Genomic DNA, 6,196 nt, shown 5'->3' on the forward strand with positions numbered 1-6,196 from the left:
TTGTAAACCACCCGTTAGCAATAGGTATATCCATTGCTAAACACTTTGAGCCAAAGTCTTTCTTTCGATGGCGTAGCCTAAAATTCTTAGCCATATTACTTGAAAGATCTTTTCTTTCCACCCTCTCTTTAGAGTTAGGTAGAAGTATAGTCTTAAAGTATATGAAAAATATTAAGTTTGGGGTTGCTCTTGGAAGTGAACAATGTTTTAAGTTTGGGGTTGGGGTATTAAAGAACATGATCCAGAATTTAAAAAATTATTGTGAAAAAGAAGTGGAAAAAGACACTTCAAAAAAAATGAATGAGAAAAGAAAAGAATATTATTATAAGAAGGATCAAAACTCTCTAGTACTAGCAAAAAGAAACAAAGAGGTATGACGATAAGGAGAACTAGGAACCTAACTCCAAAGGTTTAACCCCACTTTCCTAAAAATATCCTACCTTAACATAAGTCAAGTTACAAACTGAAAAATCCTCTAATGTGTGTGTTGTGATTTCTGTGATTGACTCTATTAGAACATACTCAAGCTAAGTTTAATTGATTTTGCATGTTGATTGAGAGATCACCCTATCCATTAAATGAGTTGTAGTGAGCTGAGAGACGGGTTGAGTACTTGTTAATGTTGAGGACTTTTGTTCGAATTCGCTGGATAGAAGTTGGGAGCTAGAACAATGGTCAGGTAAAAGAATTATTTAATTTGGTGATATTCTATTGTTATTGTGCGACTTGTTATCTGTTTAAATGTGTAGTTGCCGACAAGTTACTTGAGGACAAGCAACGATTCAAGTTTGGGGTTGTGATGACAGTTAATCATTACATATACTTAGTCGAAGAATCAAAGCAAAAAAAATGAAATTCGAGCAAATATGAGGAATAATGACCAAAGAATGAGGGGTAGCTAAGTGTACAAATTCTGGACTTAGTGAAAATTTGAGTGAAAAAGGAGCAAAAAAGAGTGAAGCTTCAGAAATATTTACATCCACAGTCGTGCAGCATCGCGCACTCGATAGGGCATCAAAATATGCATTGCGTGCGATGTAGGGTATCACGCACGCGATGGTCACTTTTCTGGACCTTTTTCTGACGCGTTCTGGTCCATTCTGACGCCTTTAAAAGGGAATTTTATGCGTTTTCACAAGGGTTACGATTTTGGGAGATTGAAGCGCGGATTAGAGAGCACAAGTGGTGATATTTGGTGCATTTGAAGCCATTGAATGTCATCTCTTTAAGGGACTTCTTATGTTATCTTTGTTTATCACTTGTGGTATTTTTAATTACACAATGAGTAGCTAAATTCTTATAGGTTAGGTTGTGTTAGGATGAACCTGCTTCTCAATTGTTGGATTCTATGTTGATTTGACCACTGTATGAACTTATTTTTATCTATAATCTTATTCGATTGCTTCTTGCTCGTAATGTTTTTTATGTGAGATACTCTTTTAATCTGATTTTTGGCACATAGGAAATACTGACCATTAGTCTATGTGTTGGACTTATGTCAATTGTTGTACTTACACTGGTTGAATAGGGATAAGAGACCCCGAGTAGTGGCATAAAGAATTAACGTTCTATACATTGTTTAACCCTGCTTACGCTGGAGGACTAGGGATAGGAAGCTCTGAGTAGTGATAAGTGAGTTATTTCGTGAGGGATCAGCTATAACAATTTTGTTAATTCGCCGTGAGGTTATAGTGATTAGATAATTCTTGCAAGGCATCAAGCATCAACAAGAGAGGAATAGGGGAATCTACAATACTATCTGACCGTTTTCGTGACATTTTTTTCTCGTTTATTTACTTTTCACACCGAAACTCGAACCCCTCCCCCCATTTTTACTAGTTTTTTTATAAATTGCACACATTTTGTCTTGTTTTGAGGCAATCTCTATGGATTCGATCTTTATTATTACTTCGACATTATCAGTATACTTACCGAGAAGTCATCAATTGGACAATTGATCGGTTTGGGTCGTTATTGAGCTAAAAACTTAAATTTGATAGAAATAGTGGTTTCATTTTAAAGGTCCAACTTTGATCCATGAAATTTTAGTTTTTGACAGATTCACTTAAATCGATTTAGTGGGTAAATCGACTGGATTTAATCGATTTAATATTTATTGGAATAAATCCATAAAAATAGCTAAGTTTTTACAAAATTCACATAAAATTATTTTTTAATTAAAAAACTATCACAATTTTAAAATAATACGGAGAAAAAATAAATTTTTATTATTAAAAAAATTATTATTATGAGATAACATTTATGATATTTTTGACTTGTCATTCTCATATTTTACAAATTAAATAATATTTAAAAATTTATATTATACATGTCCTTGTATTCTTATAATTATTTAATGTCATCATAAAATTATAAAAATATTATAATTTAACAATATTATCAACATTATTTTTATAATGCTTCAGTTCTATAAAAATAAAAATAAATATTTACTGGCTCGACTAATCATTTGAGTTCGATTAAAATAATTTTATACTATTTAAATTGTATAAATCTATTTTAAATATAGAATGATGATGACACACTCCCATATGATCCAAAAACGGGACTTTCTGTTTGAGACAAAAATAAAAAAGTTGAGAATCTGTCAGAACACCGAGCGACCACCCCGAAAGTGCGAACACTGCCGAGAACGATCATCTACAGCTTAGAATGATAACTCAAACTGAGGATCATCAAGGCCGTTAATCACGCTCTGATCGCACGGTAATGCTTCATCCACCAGATTTAAGTTCCTGTCTCCTTAGAAATCAAGGACACAGTAGTACGAGCCTATAGAACAGATCCTGTTCAAGTAAGGTCGTGACGTTTGGTCTTCTTCTCGCTTATATAAACCGTAGATTTTCTATGAGCTTTAGCGGTGTGGGACTAAAGTCTTCATTTTTTTTCTTTTCTAATGTGAGTCTTGCTTTCAGATTTGGATTCAAGCTTTACTATAACTAAGTATGTATTACTTACCGCAAGTTCCTTTTATACTCAATAACCCCTTTCTGTCAAATTGTAACCCCTCTCATTTCTTAACAACATACATCCATAGGAGAACGGTTGGAATAGTTATTCAAGTTATTCATGCTTTAATCTCTGCAATTCCAATATCCTTCATTTTCTGTATAACTCTTGATTTATATATCATGTAGTTCAAAGTTCAACCAATTCTGTCATTCTAAACAAACATAGATAAACATTTGCTCTTTCTTTATGCAGGTTCTTTCTTTATGCGAGTGAGTGATTTTCCGTAGTGAAAGTTTCTTCTGTTTTAGAGGAGAAGAAACTCGCAACAAATTCACCCATCACCACCACTGGTACACAGCAGCCTTTTAAGGAAGGAAGCTACTTATCAGTTTTCAAAGGAAGTTATTGCGCCGACTACGCTTTCTTCAGCACTTGTTTTCTTCCCTGAATACATTCTTCCTCGCGGTGGTGCTTCGATGAGCTACTTACCATCCTCCAATCTCTAATTCAATGCTGTCGTTATGTTTTCCCAGTCTTCTACAACCACCAACAAGGGTCTTTTTGCTAAGCATTGTGAAATGTTCGGAGATGCAGTGAAAATGTGAGTAATTAGCATAGTGAAAAAATCAGTTTTGTGTATTTTAACCACCCACTTATGCGTTGTGCATCAAATACCACCACACTGATTTGTTTATCAAAAGTTGGTATTCCTTTGTGAATTGCTCGCTTCACACTGTCCTTGTCATGTCAGCAGCCATTGCTTTTAGTACTCTCTTGTTTTTAGTACACTGAGCCTCTAAGGTACCATGGGTTGCAAAACCATATTGTTGATAAACCAGTCGATATGAACTTCACCATTACTTTACTTTACTTGGGTAGAATCAACCAATTAGGCTCCGACGGTGGTCACACACTTTTCATATGTCCCAGCCACATGGCCACTCTCATTACGGATCTTGGAATAACGGTTTTGGTGAGGACCAAGGCAGTCCAGAGGAGGTAGCTTAGAGGACACATAACATATATACCATGGAATTTGGTTAGTCTCTGGAAGGCATCCTTGGTAAAGAACAATAGTCTTTTTCTTTTTATCCGAGTTAGTTTCTAATTCTACTATATTTGTGCAGGCAGGGTAACAATTGTTCTGCACTATCCTGCGGCAACCGTGAGAAACACCAAAAGAATGTTGTGTTCAACCAGAAAGTAGTGGATCCCATTGAGGTTGTCAAAACAAGTTCAGAATCCAACCATTGCAACCTAGTAATGGCTACAATGGCCACAGTTATAATGGCTCTTGTTCCCTACAAGATCCATTTTGTCCACGCGCCTTCGGGAACATATCTCATATTTTCTAAAAGGAATTTACAGTTGCTGGACATCTTGAGTTGAACAATATCAATACTAGGAGCCTTTCAAGTCATATTATTACGAAGTTATTCAAATGACTCCGCCTTCTTTTCGATCTGAAGTCTCAAAGTGACCCTTCTTTGGAAACATGTGATAAGAGCATTCCGATTCAATAACTCAATTCTTTTCCGTATCAACACTTCCATAACCATCTTTATCCTAGGAAAGTCTAACATTAATAATCACCATTACTCTCTTTTTCGAGACAATTCTTCTTTCAGTGGTCGATTTTATGACTAATTAAGCATTGGTACTTTGATTTGTTGAAACCTTTGGATTTGAACTTAGACACAGATTTATCCTCTTTTAGTTTTCGCTATTGTCACTCATTTCTCTTGATGGATGACTCATCCCTTCCAACCTTCAATATTGGAGATGTGGTTAGTAAATTAGAATTACTTGAGACTATTCAATTATGTTGTAAACTAAGGTTTTGATATACTGAAATTTGTAATTATAATGTCGAAATATTATTGCTTAAATAGAGAGAAAGATTTATCTAATAGGCTTTGCTTAATGTGCCTCATACTAATATTACAAATTACATTTATATTTAATATTTACAACACCCCCTTAAGTTGGTCAAGTTGGTCAATGAAGGAATGTAGGGTGTAGTTATCAATATAAAATACATTTTCTTTTTTATGAAATATCGGTCAATCTCAATGTATTTTCTCCTATCATATTAAATAAGATTATGTGCAATATTAATGACCGATTTATTATCACAAAACAATTTCAGAGTCATTACATTGCATCTTCAAATCTTTTAACACTTGTTTCATCCATAATAATTCATAAATTTCTTGTGTCATAGCTCTAAATTCCGCTTTAGCGTTTAATCGAGAGCAAATACATTTTGTTTCGTACTCCTCCAAACAACTAGGTTGCCAAACAAGAAGACATAATAGTCTTAAGTGGATCTTTTATCATTCATTGAACAAGAAGACATAATAGTCTTAAGTGGATCTTTTATCATTCATTGAACCTGCATAATAAATAGCGGGGTAAGTTTTCAGAGTTAGACTTACACCTCTTTTAAACAAGAACTTTGTCCCTATATTTATTTTGAGATACCGTAGAACATGTTCTACAACTTGCAATTGTCTCTCCTTAGGTCATACATAGGTTGGCTAACCACACCGCTGCATATGCCAAATTCGACTTAGTATGTGTCAAGTAAATAAACTTTTCCATTAATCTATGATACTAAACATTGTCAATTTTAGCATTTTTCTCCTCAAGACTTATCCTATTATTTTTCTCGGTGAGAACACTTATTGATTTGCATTCAAGTTTCTCTATTTTCTGCAAATGATCAAGCACATATTTCTTATGAGAGATAAAGATGTCTTGTTTTGAGTAGGCTACGTCAATTCCCAAGAAATATTTGGGTTGCCCAAGATCTTTCATCTCAAACCCCGCTGATAATTTTTTTATAGTAGTTGTCTTTTAATCAAATCATCACTTGTAACAATAATATCATCAATAGAACAAGAAGTACAATTAGTTTTCTTCCTTATGAATGTTTGAAAATAAAGTGCGGTCTCCTTGACTTTGATTATAGCTCAAACACATCATGGCCTTTAGGAATCTTCTAAACCATGCCCTAGAAGATTGATTTAATCCATCTAAGACATTCTTCAATCGACGCATGTTGTTGGTTGCACCCATATGACCAAAGCTAGGTGGATATCCATATACACATCCTCCTTTAATTCTCCATGTAATAAAGCATTTTTACATCATATTGTTATAGCTCCTAACTAGAGTCAGCAACAAGAGATAATAACATTCGAACAATATTCATCTTTAC

General features: G+C 34.2%; 1 long non-coding RNA gene and 1 other non-coding gene across 3 annotated transcripts; one reads left to right on the forward strand and one right to left on the reverse strand.

Annotated features, from left to right (window-relative positions):
* Positions 1–2,560: 2,560 nt before the first annotated feature.
* LOC127126385 (uncharacterized) lies at positions 2,561–4,883 on the forward strand. Of its 2 annotated transcripts, none has more exons than XR_007804967.1 (3): positions 2,561–2,964; positions 3,226–4,012; positions 4,101–4,883. It is a non-coding gene; the product is annotated as an uncharacterized LOC127126385 (long non-coding RNA). The 2 variants fall into 2 exon arrangements; XR_007804968.1 differs by having other exon boundaries at positions 2,561–2,919.
* On the reverse strand, positions 2,603–2,825 carry LOC127134277 (small nucleolar RNA U3). The gene has a single exon (XR_007808029.1). It is a non-coding gene; the product is annotated as a small nucleolar RNA U3 (small nucleolar RNA).
* Positions 4,884–6,196: the final 1,313 nt, after the last annotated feature.

Source organism: Lathyrus oleraceus, chromosome 3, assembly GCF_024323335.1.
Source record: "Lathyrus oleraceus cultivar Zhongwan6 chromosome 3, CAAS_Psat_ZW6_1.0, whole genome shotgun sequence".
In the NCBI taxonomy this organism is placed as follows: domain Eukaryota; kingdom Viridiplantae; phylum Streptophyta; class Magnoliopsida; order Fabales; family Fabaceae; genus Lathyrus; species Lathyrus oleraceus.